The sequence below is a fragment of the Gymnoscopelus braueri genome (assembly GCF_963280865.1).
Source record: "Gymnoscopelus braueri genome assembly, chromosome: 24".
In the NCBI taxonomy this organism is placed as follows: domain Eukaryota; kingdom Metazoa; phylum Chordata; class Actinopteri; order Myctophiformes; family Myctophidae; genus Gymnoscopelus; species Gymnoscopelus braueri.
Genome location: NC_137626.1, coordinates 19,429,283 through 19,446,470, shown reverse-complemented (window position 1 = coordinate 19,446,470; position 17,188 = coordinate 19,429,283). Strand labels below are relative to the sequence as shown.

Sequence of the window (17,188 nt, the reverse complement as noted above, 5' to 3'; positions counted from 1 at the left end):
TCTGGTGCACTTACAGAGGAGGTCTGAGGTCTGCGAAATGAACACTTTTAACAGTTTTTACTTTGTTATATAAATAGGGAGCTAGAGTTAAAATATTTTGAGAGACTTGAATATGTCCTCTGTCAATATCCACAACCATTTTTTTGTGAATGCACGAGTCGGAAATGATCGAATTGAAACCAAAAGTTGTCCCTTACTAATCAGGACAATAGTACATAGGCCTACTGTACTGTTCCTGGGGGCCAAAAGTAGTATTTATCATAAAAGACAATTAGGCCTATCGTAGGCCTAGCCTACTTATAAATAAAATCCCTCACTTTAATGAATCCCTCATATGAGCTTCTCTTATTGGTTTTGGTCCATGACAAACCTTTCCTCAAAGTTTTGTGCAGTTAAGCGCAACTGTTTGCAAATCATGCAAAAGCCACACCTATTGGGATGCCTACTTTAGTAAGTCAACGCAAAAAGTCTTTCTTGGCCAATGCCCAACCTTTCTCCAAAGTTTTGAACAAATCTGTCAATAACTTCTCGAGATATCCTGCTAACAGACAGCCAGGTGGCCTCCTTGGAAAATGTAGTGACAAGCTAACTACTGTTCATGGGACTGAAGATAGTAAAACATGCTTCTTTTTTTTTTAACTGTATGCATTAGTATTGCTCCTGGAATTGTGATAAAGAGACAAAAGCACCTACTGTATACTGCATCTGATATTTATAAAACACTGCATCAGTTTTTTGGGGGGCACACACACACACACACACACACACACACACACACACACACACACACACACACACACACAGGCACACACACGGGCACACACACGGGCACACACACACACACACACACACACACACACACACACACACACAGGGGCAAACATGGGCACGCTCACGCAAGAACACACACACACACACACACACACACACACACACACACACACACACACACACACACACACACACACACACACACACACACACACACACACACACACACACACACACACACACACACACACACACACAGTCTCTGAATGCTGTCTGCCATGATGCCTTCCTCTGAAGGCAGAATTTAATGTTCTACTTTCTTCTTGGGATTTTCATTCACCCAGTGCCATTACTTTAGAATTCACAAGTGTATCCAAAAATGATTTTACATTTTATAAGAAAGCATAATTATGCTTCACGTGGCCAACAAATTGACATAGCATCCTTTTGTCATGGTCGAAGTGTATTCTTACGCGATTATACTGTATCTTCATAGGAGCGTCGCACATTTCTCTTTTCCATGGGAAACCAGAAGAATCATAGGCTACAATATGTGTTGAAGCAATTAAAATGCCTTTGTTGATGCTGAAAATGTATTGTGCCCGTTCCAGTGCATTTCCGAGTTGCCGGCTCCTAATGTTGTTTCCAAGGAAACCAGACACATCATCATAAACAGCACAATATTCTCAAATTTTTCTTGTTGCTGTGGCTTTGTGCTGTGTGCTGTTTGACTGTGCTGAAATGATGCATACTAACATTTAGTAATTAGCTAAAATAGTATCGCAATTAGTATGGCGAGAGAGAGAGAGAGAGAGAGAGAGAGAGAGAGAGAGAGAGCTGAGAGAGAGATTGATTCTCTCGGGAAAGCGCTGTAAAAATAAATATTATTCTGTGATTGTGAGCCATCATGCTCTATGACAAGGCCTATTACGCAGCCATTGAATTTAATCAAGTTGATTTAAGTAGCCTAAGTATACACAACAGATTTCATGGAGATGGACAAGCTTTCACACATTACTGCTGTAAAAAGGTCATAGTCTGTGCATGTGTCCCCCCTATGCCTTCTATGCACGTCCTCCACAGCTGTGTCCAAAAAAGGATATCTATGGACATCTATGATGTCACAAAACATATGACGTTCACAATCCAAACATGGACCTACTCCACGTGCTCCTCATGGAGATGACTAATGTTATCGACTAGGGCGATGCTTCTCAAAGTGGGGTCCAGGGACCCCCCATGGATCCTTGAGGGGTTCCCAAATGAACCTTTGTGCAGGTCTGTAACGGGTCCATTTGGTTTGTGCACTCTCACAGTTATCCTTGAAATAGAAGTTTGAGAACCACTGAACTAGGGCGATGCCCGTTGTGAGTGAACGCCTCTCCGGTTAAGCAATACCTGTTGCGTCTGTTGTCAGAGTACTTCGTGCTGTACCCAATATAATAGTACAGGGGGGGGGGGCAGTCTATGACGTCAGAACTATGATGTCATATTAACGACAATAGGGATCTCCATACAGGGCCATAAAAGGGACACCCACCAGACAGACAGACAGATACAGAGATCTGTGGATTTATAGACAACCAGTGATCCGACCACTTGGCACTGCACTGCCTTGGGTCCGCAGAGATACACACTGCAAGTTTACAGTTGATCAGTCAGATGGTTCTCGAGATATGCGGGGAACACACGCACACAGAGTTTCATGCATAGATAGATTACTGCAGCATACAAATATGGACATCTACATCATGACAACATATCTACATCACGGCAAAGCCTTATAATCGGGATGGGGAAAACCCCAGAGGCAGTCTAAACTTGAATCACTTGGATGCTTCTCGTGAACTCACTTGAGCATTCCTCGATTACAGCGTTCTGACCCGACACCATGAGGTAAGTGCTGTGACGCCTACTGCATATCACACAAACACACAGACGCTTCTCAGGTGTGTAGATCAACCCTTCGGCCCTTCACACCCTGTGGGGTCCTGTCGTCACGGTGATGGGAAGCCTGCGGACACGAACGGCAAACACCAGAGGGGGCGGGCCATCGGGTCTCAGTAGTGGCATTACCTCCCCTGCCCATATCCCCCTCCCCTCTCATTCTGTGCCAGATTTCTCCGCCTCCAGCGAGGATAAGTTCTATGATGCTGGTGCATCGAACAACACTTCTCTCAAACACTTCATGGATCCTCTTGGGCCTCCAGCTGCCTGGCCCCTTAGTGATAAGGGAGACGTGCTGAAGCGACCCGACACCAAAGAATCACTCACGTCATCCATGCGCAGTACAGACGTGATCAATGTGAAATGTGATTCATTTGACAGCCACGATGACAACGATGACATTGGCGAGGACGAGTCGGTGGAGGCGCACACGAGCGTTATCACTCATCTCTTGTCTCAGGTCCGACTGGACATGGACCTCTCCAAGGTGGCCTTACCAACCTTCATCTTGGAGAGGCGGTCTTTATTAGAAATGTATGCGGACTTCTTTGCACATCCCAACTTATTTGTCAGCATCACCGAGCAGCCGGGGCCGCGGGAGCGCATGGTACGGGTGGTGAAATGGTATCTATCAGCCTTCCATGCGGGAAGAAAAAGCTCGGTAGCCAAGAAGCCCTACAACCCCATCCTGGGGGAGGTCTTCTACTGCCACTGGGATCTACCCCATGAGGCGGAGGAACCCACCCAGCCCACAGAGACAGTGTCGGATGGTCCACTCCCTTGGTCTTCACCCAACAGTGTGTGTTTCGTAGCAGAACAGGTCTCTCACCACCCACCCATTTCTGCATTCTATACAGAGTGTTACAGTAAGAAGATCCAGTTCAGCGCTCACATCTGGACTAAGTCAAAGTTCCTGGGGACATCTATAGGGGTCCACAATATCGGCCAAGGCTGTGTTTCATGTTTGGAACACGACGAACACTATATCCTCACCTTCCCTAATGGTTATGGCAGGTCGATCCTGTTGGTGCCGTGGTTGGAGCTGGGCGGAGAGTGTAAAATCTCCTGCTCCAAGTCAGGCTACAGTGCCAACATTGTGTTCCACACCAAGCCTTTCCTCGGTAGCAAAAAGCACCGCGTCACGGCAGAGATCTTTGCGCCTAATGATAAGAAGTCTTTCTGCTCCATAAAAGGAGAGTGGAACGGAGTTATGTATGCCACATGGGCATCTGGGGAGCACTCCTTGTTCATAGACACCAAGAAGATGGACATCATTAAGAAGAAGGTCAAGAAGGTGGAGCACCAGCAGGAGTATGAGTCTCGCTGCCTCTGGAAGGACGTGACGCTGAACCTTAAACTGAAGTACACTGACGCGGCGACAGAAGCCAAACAGCGACTGGAGCAGAAGCAGAGAGCTGACGCCCAGGAGAGGATGCAGAATGAACAGCAGTGGGAGACGAGGCTGTTCCACAAGGTCGGAGAGTCCTGGGTCTACAACAAGGCTCTGTTGAAGAGATTAGCTTTTCAGAGGCACTAGGGAAGATTGCATGACACGCATAACGATATATGCATGTGTTGTACTGTACAAACTTTACTTTTTATCCCTAGGGTCTTAGTTTTTTTTTTGGCCTGCTGTTTTTATGACAATGTTTTTAAACCCTGTAGCACTTGGAGGTTTGTGAAAATGTGCATTACAAATAAATTGTATTATTATTATTATTATTATTATTATTATTATTATTATATAGTATATATATTCAGGAATCGTTACAACCACTACCACATTACTTGCTGCGTGAGTAATGTGTTGTGTAAGTCTGTGTATGTGCGACAGTATGACAGTAGTCTTGTCCTTGCTGCAGCAGACCACCACTGTTGAAAGCTAAAAAGCAGAATGATGGACGTACAACCCAAATGGTACATCCAACTAAAACAAAAACCCTCCCTCCCAAAAAGCTATTTATAGTCCTATTTAAACAAAACAAACGGGCTCCCTTTTTTGTTCCTAAATCACTGCCGGGGGGGTGAAGTGAACCTCAGTTGAAAAGACAATAACTCAGCCGGCGCTTGAAAATCTACTGAGGAACAAACAAATATTTTCCTTGTTATGTCACAGAAGAGGTCACCACAATGTGCTGAGCTCTGAAAAAAGCTGTGACAGATTGCATTGCAAGGTAATTTTGGCAAATCTAAATAACACCTTGTCAAAGGAATGCACGCACCTGCCATCAACTATGCCTCGTAAACTGCTTTGTCATGTTCTGGCATTTCCATGACAAAGGGCTATAAGATCACTAGTAGTGGAATTATGTTTTAAGTACGTGGAAGAGGGGAGAGAGCTTGGTTCAGCCTGTTTCACAAAGTGATGTGCTCTGCTTTTTGGAGGTTGTATGAAGCCAGTTTTAAAAGGGAAAGCTTGAACTCAAAATAAGTGGAGGGAAAAATGTTCATTCTAAAGTTTTAAGCATTGCTAGAAAAAGAGAAAGCTTCCTTGGAGGAAAAACAGATCCCCAGGAACATTGCTTGAAGCTGCACTAGCTTGTCTCCTGCCTACTCTCTTGTCACATTTATAATACAAAAGCATTCTTTTCACCAAAAGGATTTTTTTTTCATTGATTCACTTAGCTAATGTTATGAACATGCGGGATTGAAATGAGCTGCCAAAGCATTTGGAAGTGGTTGCTAGTCATTTATGTCTCACAAAAACTACCCGTGCACAGCTTGTGTTCTTTACTTTTAAACAGGTTGAGGGATTATCTGAAAGGGGACTTGACACACTGGCAGCACCTTTGGTGGTTGCTAAACACGACAACTTTTCAAACTACAACCTTTAGGCATGTGGATAGCCCATTTCAAAACCCCGTCAAGCAATAAATGTGAGGTTTCTTTACCAAACTACTTGAAGTAATCAGTAATATAGAGTAGCCTACAGTAAATACATTTTCTTGTCAAGTAATAGATTCATTGTATCTTTATCATAAAATCTTCAATCAAATGCTCATTGCTAACTGACTGTTTGTTACCAAAATACTGAGTAGATAATTTTTCATGTCAAATAATACGTAGACAATGTGTGTCAAAATCCAATTTCGAGTCAAATGCTAATTGCAGACTGACTGTTTGTTATCTCCGCCAGGGGGGCTAATCTTGCAAACTGCTGGACCATAGTTTTGTGCGTACTGCCAGTAGGCCAAGGAAAACACTCTATGAATACTTTTCCAATGTGTTAACAAACTATGTTTTTTAATATTTTTGTTAATGCAATATCGCAGACCTATCGTTCCTACAGACTACAATATGATTGAGAGGCCCATGATATTTCCGTTCATATGGAAGTGCTTCTATGGGCTAAACATACAGGTCTCTGTATGCGGGTGGTGACGTCATTGAATCTACCTTAGGTTAAGAGTTGCAAGCTTTGTGCTTGTGTATTGACACCAATTACGCGCACGCACGCACGCACGCACGCACGCACGCACGCACGCACGCACGCACGCACGCACACACACACACACACACACACACACACACACACACACACACACACACACACACACACACACACACACACACACACACACACACACACACACACACACACACACACACACACACACACACACACACACACACACACACACACAGCGATCATCACAATGCACACACAGACATAGATGCGTAGAGAGTGCAGTTAACTATGACGCATGCTTGCGTGTATGCACACCACCCACACACAGACATCTCAACAAAACCAAAATATAAGTGAAGGTGAACAAACTGGAAACAGGAACAAACTAAACAAAAAAGGAGCTAACATGAAAAAAAAAAGCCCAGAAGAACAGAATAATAAAGCAAAATGTAAATGTGCCCCGTTTTACCTCCAGGTGTTTTTCCTTTTTTTCTAGCAATTTGGGCAAAGAAAAAAAAGAAAGTGAAAGAAAACTGTCACGGCTACCATTATCAGACAGATTACTCTGACTCCCCCAGGCCCAGAGGCAAAGAGCTCTATTTGTGGAGGTCTACTCGGAATATGTTTTAACGCTGGCATTTTTTATTGTTTCAAAGCTTTCTCCAGAGTGGAAACAGTCTACCATGATAATGATGATAAAAAAAAAGAATACTTGTGCTTTTCTGGTGGATATTTCCTGCCTTTCCTGCAAATTGTCATCTGCAGGAATCTAGTCTAATGAGGTTACATACAGTACTGTACAGTACACTGTAGAATAACAAAAGTACCCTGGGGTACAAACCCAGCCCCCCACCATCTGCTGTTTTTGACGCCTGTGCTGTTGTGGGAATGTACGTTGTGCTTAGCGATACTTCCATAGACTGCTATTCCATGGAATCTTTTGAAGAGGGCCCTCCGTTTGACCTTGACTGATCATGATTCAATGCATGGGCCTTAAAAGAAAACCACTAACCTCTGTATTTCATGAATATTTGACACATGTAAAATATGACACCACTTGAAATGCACAGTATGAGGGCACTGATGTTCAAGGAATACCCAATGAACTTTGCCTGGTAAGCTTCAATGTCATTCAAACATCTCAAGTGCAATTTGCGCATACACCTGTATATATACTGTATATGCAGTATATACATATAATATACATACATACCCTGTAATTTAAGTGTCCAAAGAGTCCAAACACGTAAGGCAAGGATAAACATTCCTCTATACCGCTGACAGTAATGGCATATGATGAATCAGGATATGTCTGGAAGAGATAGGAATCAATACATTACGTCTGGAATTATAGTCTACACAGCATTGGCATATGCTTAATGTGCACATTCAACATAATATCTCCGAGGATGCTCATGTGATTGAGTGGACTGGTACATTTGCATGAAAGCATGTCTAGGGTTGAACTGCCCTCTCAGTTTTGCACCAGCCTTGAATAATTCTGTGCATTTACATTTCAGGCGATGCTCTGATCCAGAGGCACTGTTTAATTTATTTATTTCCTCAACTTAAGTTACTAAAGATTCCCCTTCTTTTTTTCCCCCATATCTTTTTTGCTGAGCCAGCGTCCTCTTTTCTCAGCCTGGCCCTGTTTTTGGAGTGTAGTATCTGCAAACCACAGTCTTGATCACTGCGCAGAAGCCCTGCTGAAGCAGTTTAGAGGTCAACTGCCTCGCTCAACCACTTAAACCATACTGCATAGCCATTGTACATCAACTAGCGAAAATTAGCAATACTCTATCTATCAATTAATTGACAAAACCATATGACCCGGGGGTGTGCAGCAATTCAATTGGACCAACGTTTTCCAAGAACCGAAAAACCGCGAATGTCTGTATCCCATAGGGCAGGAGCCTATCTCCTGTTTCTGTAGCGTGAGGCAGCTTGCTGTACAAGTGCACTCCCTGGACATGCCGCTACTAGTATGTCGCAGGGTCTTACCCCCAATCCAACCCTTTTATGCTGAGTTCGATCCCCGCCCGGGTCATACCAAAGACTCTAAAAATGGGACCCAAAGGCCTCCCTGCTTGGCAGTTGGCTGAGCTTTGTGTCCAATTGGTACCATTTCCCCAATGTAAGTGGTGCCGTGTGAGAAAATGTGTCACACACCATGTCAGACAACATGTTACTACAATTACTACATCAAGGTAAAGGAGTATTTCTCAAACGGGTGGGCATGTTCAGTATTTCCGACTTGCATCGTTCCCAACTTGCGTGGGGCCTGTGAGCTTATACATACGCTATTTTTGCAGAATGTTCACCCGCCTTGTTGTCAAGTGATTTAAAAAAGTTGTGCATTTGTTGTAAAACATTGCACGTATGCTGGATGTTGAGTTAACAAATCTGTGGGGTGGGGGACTTGTATTATTGCCTTCTTCAATACCTAGGATTTGCCTGTATGTGCTGCACAGGATTTGTTTAATGTATGCCTGTCCCCTAAGTAGACCTAAAGTAACACAACTAATATTACTGTGTGAATGACGACACTGAACCACCGTTGGCCATGAAAGCTCAAATGTCTGGTGAAGTGAAAGTAAAGATTGGGTCGTGGTTGATCATCTAGGCATGAGAATTTATAACGATCACTGTTTCCATTTGGCCAAATGAGGCTATCATCACACTAGGACGATAGGCCATTCACACAAGCAGTCAGCCTGTATAATGCAGCTTCACCCTGAACACCACAGTGTGTTTTAGGTGGCTTCAAATTGCTCACATAGGCTGTACGTCTTGTTTAAGATGATGTAGGGTGGAAATGATTATTTCCAGTCCCAATGTATCTTCTAGTTATTATTATTATATTATTATTATTTTTAATAAAAAACAAATCCAATTATTTATTCATCAGGATAACATACCAGTCATTATTGGAACTTTTCTAGTTTAAAAAAATAAATTCTAAATGTTGCCATTACTGGAAGAAAGAGTGAAAGAGCAGATCAGACAGTTTTATAACGAGAAAGGAATTTCCATTGCCTCGCATGTGACAAAACACCTCATCTAACTGCTATATCAAACAATGCCTGAGGAACCGTTACCTATTTCAGACGGTGTAATAACACACGGTAACACCAGCATGAAGACAGAATGACAAATAACAAACAAATCTAAAATAACACACCTTAGATGCCCTTACAGATTCTAACTGTGAGCGTGTCTGTCTGCTCTGCACTTTTGTGACCATGCAGTCACATCGTATTGAGATGTCCGATGGGTTGCTGATATCCCAGGAAACACCATGACAACTTATTTTGACATGAAACCCTTTTCATTATGGCTTCCACAAACTGTCTCCAACCAAGTTCAGCAACAGAGCTGAGACAAGAGGCGTCACTTAACAGTCTCGTCAAAAGAACAATACGCACTCACAAAATAAGTTTAAGAGCTTTTAATATGCTGCAGCAGCAGTTAAGAAACAAATGTGTTTCGGCTGCTGCCCTTCATCAGCATGCGTTTTTTGACTGCTGCTGCAGCACATCACAAGCTGGAGTGTGGACTGTTCTTTTGATGAGACCGTTTGTTTAGAGTCTTTACTCTTTCATCCTTTGAACTATTTGTCACTTATCATTAAACAAAAACTTAAACAGTAATACACACATAACTGATGAAATAACAATGACATAATACATAACACCTTAATCCCCCGAACATATAAAAGAAATAACAACTAAACTAGGTCTCCGCCAGGTCAGGTACGCTATTGTGGCCTACTGGTGGCGCTATAATAGGCCAATGTGAAAAGGGTGGCCGTTTCTTCTTAGGCCTTTCACGGCAATGGAACACGATTTGATGCATTTTGTTCCAAAAATGTGTTTTGCTAAATTAGACCTGCTGGTGGCGCTATAACAGGCCAATGTGAAAAGGGTGGCATTTTTTCCTTGGCCTAGTGGGAATGTGCGTGTGAAATTTCATGGAAATCGCAAGCTGCCTGCATATAGTTTGAGGCATTTTGTTCAAGACGGACCAATCCTGCAAACTTTGGAAGCCAACCTTAGCCAATCAGGATGGAATATGGGAAATCTGACAGATCCGTGTTGATCACATGCCACATAGAGATACTGTGTACCGATTTGCATGACGTTTGGATAGAATCTGTAGGAGTAATATAAAAAAATGGTTTTGCACAAATCGGCCTCCTGGTGGCGCTATAACAGTCCCATGTGAAAAATTTGGGGCAGAGGTTCTGAATTGGCATCCAGGGAGTGTGTGTGCACAGTTTCGCAGCGACCGGGCCGACGGTGCCTGAGATTAGCTGGTCACACACAGACAGGACACACGGACGGACACACGGACGGACGGACGGACAGGGGGTAAAACATACTCTCTCGCCATGCCTTTCGGCCTGGCGGAGACAATAACACAATGAATAACTCACACAATATATGTGTGAGCCACCCGGCCATCGACACACACACAGCAAAACAGATGCAAAGGGAGAATAGATAGAGTCTCACAGGCTGTATTCACAGGAGTAAATCATTGTTTTTAGCCCCAATCTATTGCTCTAATTTGTCAGTGGAGATGACATCCTCTTGTCTTCAACAACTGCTTGTCGTAATGTCTTTTTTTCTTTCTTTTTTGGGCTGTGGTGCCACAGCAGGGCTCAGTGGGACAACCAAATAAACGGACTGCGACAGCAGTACCAATATCCATGCAGTATAACTCCACAGAGACAAAATGTGATTTGTGTCTGGAAAAAATGCTAAGTAGTGTTTAAACTCTCCTCTGTCTCACTAATGTGTGGGCGACTAAACACAGAAGAGAATAAGCTATCAATTAGTGTACAAGGACAGCAGCATAAACTACTTGGTACACTGATGCAAACACAAGACCCAGTTGGAATATGTCAACAGAAATGTGTTTGTGTTGTTGTTGTTGTTGTTGTTGCATAATGCAGGGATGACGCACTGTGGACCTTTGTTACAGTATGCAACAAGTTGAAGTTCTGTTAACACAATTATTTATGTATCCCTAGCAGCCTAACATAAAACAGTGTAAATGATGGTGGTGGTGGAGATGGTGGGTTGCTGATTCCCAGGAAATGCCATGACAACTGCTTCTGACGCGAAACTCTTGTGGCTCGAACGCACAAATTGGCTCCAAACAATCTCACTAATGGAGCGAGACAAGAGGGAGGGGATCACTTCCCCTAACGCATCACCCACGGTTTCTAACCATTAACACATAACATAAATGATATGCCAATAACGAACAGAGTACATTAAATCCCCCAACACAGGTCCTACAGTAATACCGAATAATAACTAAAAAACACAGTGAACAACAATGAAAAGATAAACGTGTGTGACTGTGCAGCCTGGTCGCCAGAGAAAACGTTGTCGCAGTACGTTTTGCAGTTTTGAAACGTACAGTGATAACATTTTGTATTTTGAACGATGTAGAGTGAATCGTCGATTTTACGTTGCATACTAACGAACCCTAAACCTAACCCAAACCCTAACCCTAATCTCACAAAAAACAACGTCTAAACTTAACCTTAAACCATAATCTTAACCCCTAAACCTAACCATAAACCTCAACGTATAAATGCAACGTACCTAAAATGTTACATTTTTGTGGTCCAGAAATGTTGTCATTGAATGTTTCTGGAGAAATCCACAGTGATAACGTTTCCTCTGGCGATTGGTTTGGACTGTGTGTGCACCCTGAGGCATGCTGGGAAGTCTTCCTCTTGTCACACCCCGAGATTCTGCAGCAAAGACTGGTAGCTGTTGGAGGGTTTGATGATGCATGCCGGCTGCTGCCATCTCCCACAATTTCTGATGATTTTTTTCAATTGCAGATGAATACGGACAGTGCCCTGTAACTGTCGCCCTCCTGTATGTTAATGGCGATGAAGGAGGAGGGATCATGGTGCTCTGGGGCTGGGAAGATACACATTCTTCTCCACGTTGGTAGCAGCCAGACTGGGGTGCTGGCCTTACTTCTGTGTCCTCTGTGCCTCTTGTTACGGGGGTGGGGGGGACACCGGCTGTACTGTCTCTCCATTGACTACTTCATCCTCCACCCACTGTGCTCGTCTTACGGGCAGGGGCAGTCGAAATCAGGCTGGTGGCCCAGGTGTCAATGGGACCGACAGACAACCATGCTCTCAAAGACGGTCACGCCAGAGTCCTTGCATAAAGGCCTACAGGGCCAACTCCTCTTGGCCAGGACATGACAATGCAGGATACTGTGTCAGCATACGCAGGTCAACGCCTTAAGCTCCTAAGCTCCCCTTCTCTCTCCTAATCCTGGCAGACAGTTCTCCCCTTGCTTCATCCTGGAATGTGGGTAGGCTGCTCCAAAGCGGCCATGAGAGCGGTGCAGCTCATCCATTGCACTGTCTGAAGGTCTGTCAATATTTGTATTGTTGGCCCCTCGATTGCCAGTGCAATATGAATGGCTGTCTTGCTGTCTGAACAGCCGATTCTTCGAGCCACCATCTGGACTTGGACGAGATGGGCGTCTGGAGGCCCATGTCCATTGTAGTGGGGTAGCTTGGCACCTCCTCTAGTTGGCATACCGCTGTTGAAGCATGACGACAGGAATTGGTGGCTGTCAGCGGCCCCTGAGATTGTCAGCGGGGGTGGCATACCACTGCCCATGCTGGTTGGTGGGAAGCAGCAGCGGTCCCTAGCTCTTGGGATTGTCAGCGGATACCCTTTTAGTGGCTAAGCTGAGGTGGTGACTGCTAGAAAAAACCCAGGGTTAGCAGCGTGTGGGTCAATGCGGCATTCTCTGCAGGCCTCAGCCTATGTGAGCCGGCAACCTCAGGGAGCTTTGGCACCCTCAAGCCAGCGGAAGAGGCCTGCATCTTTGGTGGAATATCCCGATACCCTCACCCCCTGATGAACTTTTTTATCGACGGCTTACTACTGGTGTCGCCTCGCTCTTTACTTGTAGGCACTGTAGGAATTCTTCATTTGTCCAGCTTGGTTATCCCACTGCTGGTGGGTTGCTGATTGAAAGGAAATGCACAAATTGGTTTGAAACAATCTCACTAACAGAGAGAGACAAGAGGGAGGGTATCACTTCCCCTAACCTTTCACCCCCGGTTTCTTACCATGAACACATACAGTAACTGATAAAATAATAATATGACATAAAACAACATAATCTCCCAACACATACCTAATAACACCAAATATCAACTAAATAACATATTGAACAGCAATAAAACAATTATCTGTGTGCCCTGAGGAATACTGCGAAGAACTCCTGTCCAATGACAAGATGTGTGTGCATGTGCGTTTGCACATCCGTGCGTGCGTGCGTCTGTGTCTGTGTGACTAAATATAAAACTGACGATAAAAGGCGGTAGAACGCCCTGTATAATTACCTTGCAAATCCATTGTATACTGCACAAGGTTGAATCGAGAAAACAAAACAGATGACCGTTAGCTCGCTGAGGGCCTCTGCAGAAATAAATGACATTGCTTTGGCAACTGTAGGCCCTCCTGCCGCCATTTAGAATGAAGGCTGGAATGGAATGATGTTTCAATTTGTGCTGTCTGACAAATGTCAAGATCATTTCTTCCCCGAGTAATGGAGCTGTCGAAACAGCGGTGTGGCCGTGCCATCTGTCCACCACCTCTTACCCCCTTTGCGCTCCTTTTGCTCTCTGTCTTTCTCTCTCACTCTTCCTTCTTCCTCACCCATCGTGCTATCCATCTCCCTCCCTCTCTCTCTCTCTTTCTCTTGAAATCTTTCTTCTTTTGCTCTTTTTTTCAGTCAGACTGTGTTTTTCCCCGTTCTCGCCCTCCATCTCTCCCACACGTTGTTCCCAAACCCACCCATCAAACACATCTGCCTGACATCCATAATGGATGATGATAATGACTTGGGACGTGGTTCTATTTTGGTTCCACGCCGGCCAAGATTCTATACAGAGAAATGGTTTTGACGCAAACAGCTATAGAAGATGGCAGTATGGAAGGGAGGACAGCTCATCGCATCACAAACAGTGACCAAATGCTTGTTTAACTGTGACACGTGGAAGTGTGAGTGATACTCAGAGGCGGCATGACGTGAACATCTCACAGCTATGGAAAAACCTTGAAGGCAGAATTGCGTTCATATAGCTCTGGGGAACAGCATTTATAAAAATGTTTAGGTTATATTCCGTCATCCCATGTTCTCATCTATCTATCTATCTATCTATCTATCTATCTGTCTATCTATCTACAAAGCAGGAGCAATGGACCCTTCGCTAAGCCCCACCCACTCCACTCTGTGACTGGTGGTGCGAAGTTAGTCACACCCAGGCCTGGCAGCGCCTGGCAATCTCTGCTTCTCACCCATTGACTTGCATGTTAAATGACGGCTTTTCCCCTTAAAAATAATCGATCATTTCAGCAGCAATAGCTTCAAAATCTCTTCTAAATCTAGTCAACAAGGCCTGCAGTAGGCTATGCACTGGACAAATGTGCATGACATTATTTCAATAAACTAAAAACACGGGAAATGTTAGAGGGAGTAATAGCCATGGATACACGACGGTCGTCTGTCTCGACCGTCATGGATGAATTTCAACCTGGTGTTTGCACTTTCTCCATGTATAGCCCGTACATCTACAGAAACGTTCATATTTCAAATATAAAGTGCTTATCCCATGGCCACGGATGTTACATTTATGTACGGGCTCTCAAAAGTACCCGTATCATCCGTATTGTTCAATAAAAAGCATTTTAATCTGATTGGTGGCCATTTTCTCCATATGCTTTCAACTAAGCGACCCTATCGGTTGGTAGGTGTATTGCACTCTGATACATTATAACTCTATGAGAAAATGGCGACCGATCGGATTAAAATGCTTTTTATTGAACAATACAGAATATAAGGGTACTTTTGAGAGTCCCGTGCATCATTTTAACATCCGTGGCCATAGGGTAAGCAATTTATATTTGAAATCTGAACATTTATATAGATGTACGGACCGTAAATGGAGAAAGTGCAAACACCAGGTTGAAGTTGATCCATGACTGTAACAGGAGTTTTCATGTACCGCAGGGTAAGACTACAGTAGCAGTTAATAAATAGACGAACAAATGAATGAATATACTTTAACGTGCGGAATCCGAAACAGGCAGCGCTGTGATTCTGAATTTTGTTACGATTACGGTGATTAGTGACACCACCTGGGCGAGTGAGTCGTGTAACTTTCCCGACGTTAAGATGTGTATGTGTACAGTGTTCAACAACACAGCCATGCAGCCTTGCAGTTTAAACGCAGATTTCAGCTTGGGAAAATAACCCTCCAACGGTTTTGGGTACGTGGAATCTGTTGCTGGTTCATAGTCACCATTGCGTTATCGTGGTATTTCCTGTTCTTGCTATTATGTTGCAAATTATTGTGTGTGTGTGCGGGCGAAATAACATTGACACCTATGGCAGGTGACGAAAGCTTGCCAGACCTGTGCCAGGCTAACTACGGTTGCTAAGGTGGCATTGGACAATCGCTTTTGGGGTGGGGTTTAGCGAAGGGTCCATTGAGGATCAGTGCCTTGCTCAAGAGCAGCACTGTTCTTCAGCTACAGTACTTCTCACTGGTGAACTTCTCATCGTCAGTCTGCGTCTCTAATATTCAGGCCGCAGTCTTATTTCTTCCAGACTATAAAGACATAAAATATCATTGAGTGGTGAATTATAGTTGTGCAAGTCATTTTAAAATCGATTTGAAAGCCAAATTGACCCCAGCCATCCATGAAAATTCAAGCTTTGTATCGCAGGTTACACAGGGCCTAATTGAATTATCATCTTGATCATGCCTATCTAGGGTCATCACATTAAAAAGGAATGTTTATGTGAAGCGGCTCGTTTAAGCCCACAGCCATCAGGATCTCATTATCATACTAAATGTATCTGTTATCTGTTACTTATTAATATGCTAAATCCGCATGCAGAGAATGAGAGAGAAAAAAAATGGAGGTCCGTGGGCAATGGAGCTCATTATAGCCGGCATGCGACATAGTGCGCTCTTGAATACCTCAGTGATGTTTGCTCATCACGCTGACCTGCGGGGCACCGCTGCTGTCGAGAAGCACTCAGATCAGATCAGTAGGGAGAACACAGGGTCTGTCTCTGTTGGTGACATTTGTCCTGTCTGTGGAGTGCCTCTGAGGGGGCATGATGGCAACCATCCGCACCTGGGGTTCTTCTTGCATAAATTATGTGCATGGGCACAAAGGGTTGTGGGGTTTCCTTGGGAGAATGTGCAGATGAACATCTTGGAATTTGGGGTGAAGGTTATATGGTGAACAGTGAAGGTAACTGATTAAGTGCAAAATATGGTAATTCTTACAGTAGGTGCACTGAAACCTGGATCATTATTAATATTTGCACTTACACTTTTCCAGCACATAATCTCCCGTTATTTATGAAAATATATATATATATCAGGAGGAATATATCTGGAGGAAAACGTTGGTAATGTTCTGTAATAAAACTGTCTTTGCATAGTTGCTATGAGACCGCTAGTCCTTCACATTTCTATGACAGGGTGTTTATGGCAGGAAGATAGTGGACGCACATCCGCGGCCCAGGTACAAGAGAAGCAAAAGTATCACAAAAGAGAATAGAGTCTGCCACACTGGTGATGCTGTATTTTGATTGCGTCATCAACATTTCAATTAATCAGATTTTCATCAGGACATATACGTATTATGTCCTGATGAAGATTGGATCGATCTAAACGTTGATGACGCAATACAAATACAGCGGAGCTTTTTCAGCATCACCAGTGTGCAGACTCTATTTTCTTTTGATGGTGTTTAAAATAAGCACAGTGCTTCTATCTATGTATGTATCTATCTATCTATTGGTCTATCGGACGGTCGGTCGGTCTGTCTGTCTGTCTGACTGATTATATGTCCCCAAAATCCCTAGTGTCTGTACTGTTCCAGCTGGGGGCCGCTACTGGAGTTACCTCACCTAGTTTTCTCTGGGACACAGAGCTTGTGCTATCCAGGGTGCTGGAATGGATTCTCTACCCAGTCTTTA

At 43.9% G+C, this 17,188-nt stretch overlaps 1 long non-coding RNA gene and 1 pseudogene across 2 annotated transcripts in view; one reads left to right on the top strand and one right to left on the bottom strand.

Annotated features, from left to right (window-relative positions):
- LOC308080183 (oxysterol-binding protein-related protein 9-like) overlaps positions 1-4,255 on the top strand; it is a 63,081-nt pseudogene extending 58,826 nt beyond the window's left edge. The window contains exon 3 of the transcript in view: positions 2,710-4,255. The product of the transcript in view is annotated as an oxysterol-binding protein-related protein 9-like (transcript). The remainder of the gene's footprint in view (positions 1-2,709) is intronic.
- LOC308080867 overlaps positions 1-17,188 on the bottom strand; it is a 567,320-nt gene that overhangs the window by 218,248 nt on the left and 331,884 nt on the right. The gene's annotated exons all lie outside the window — the stretch shown is intronic.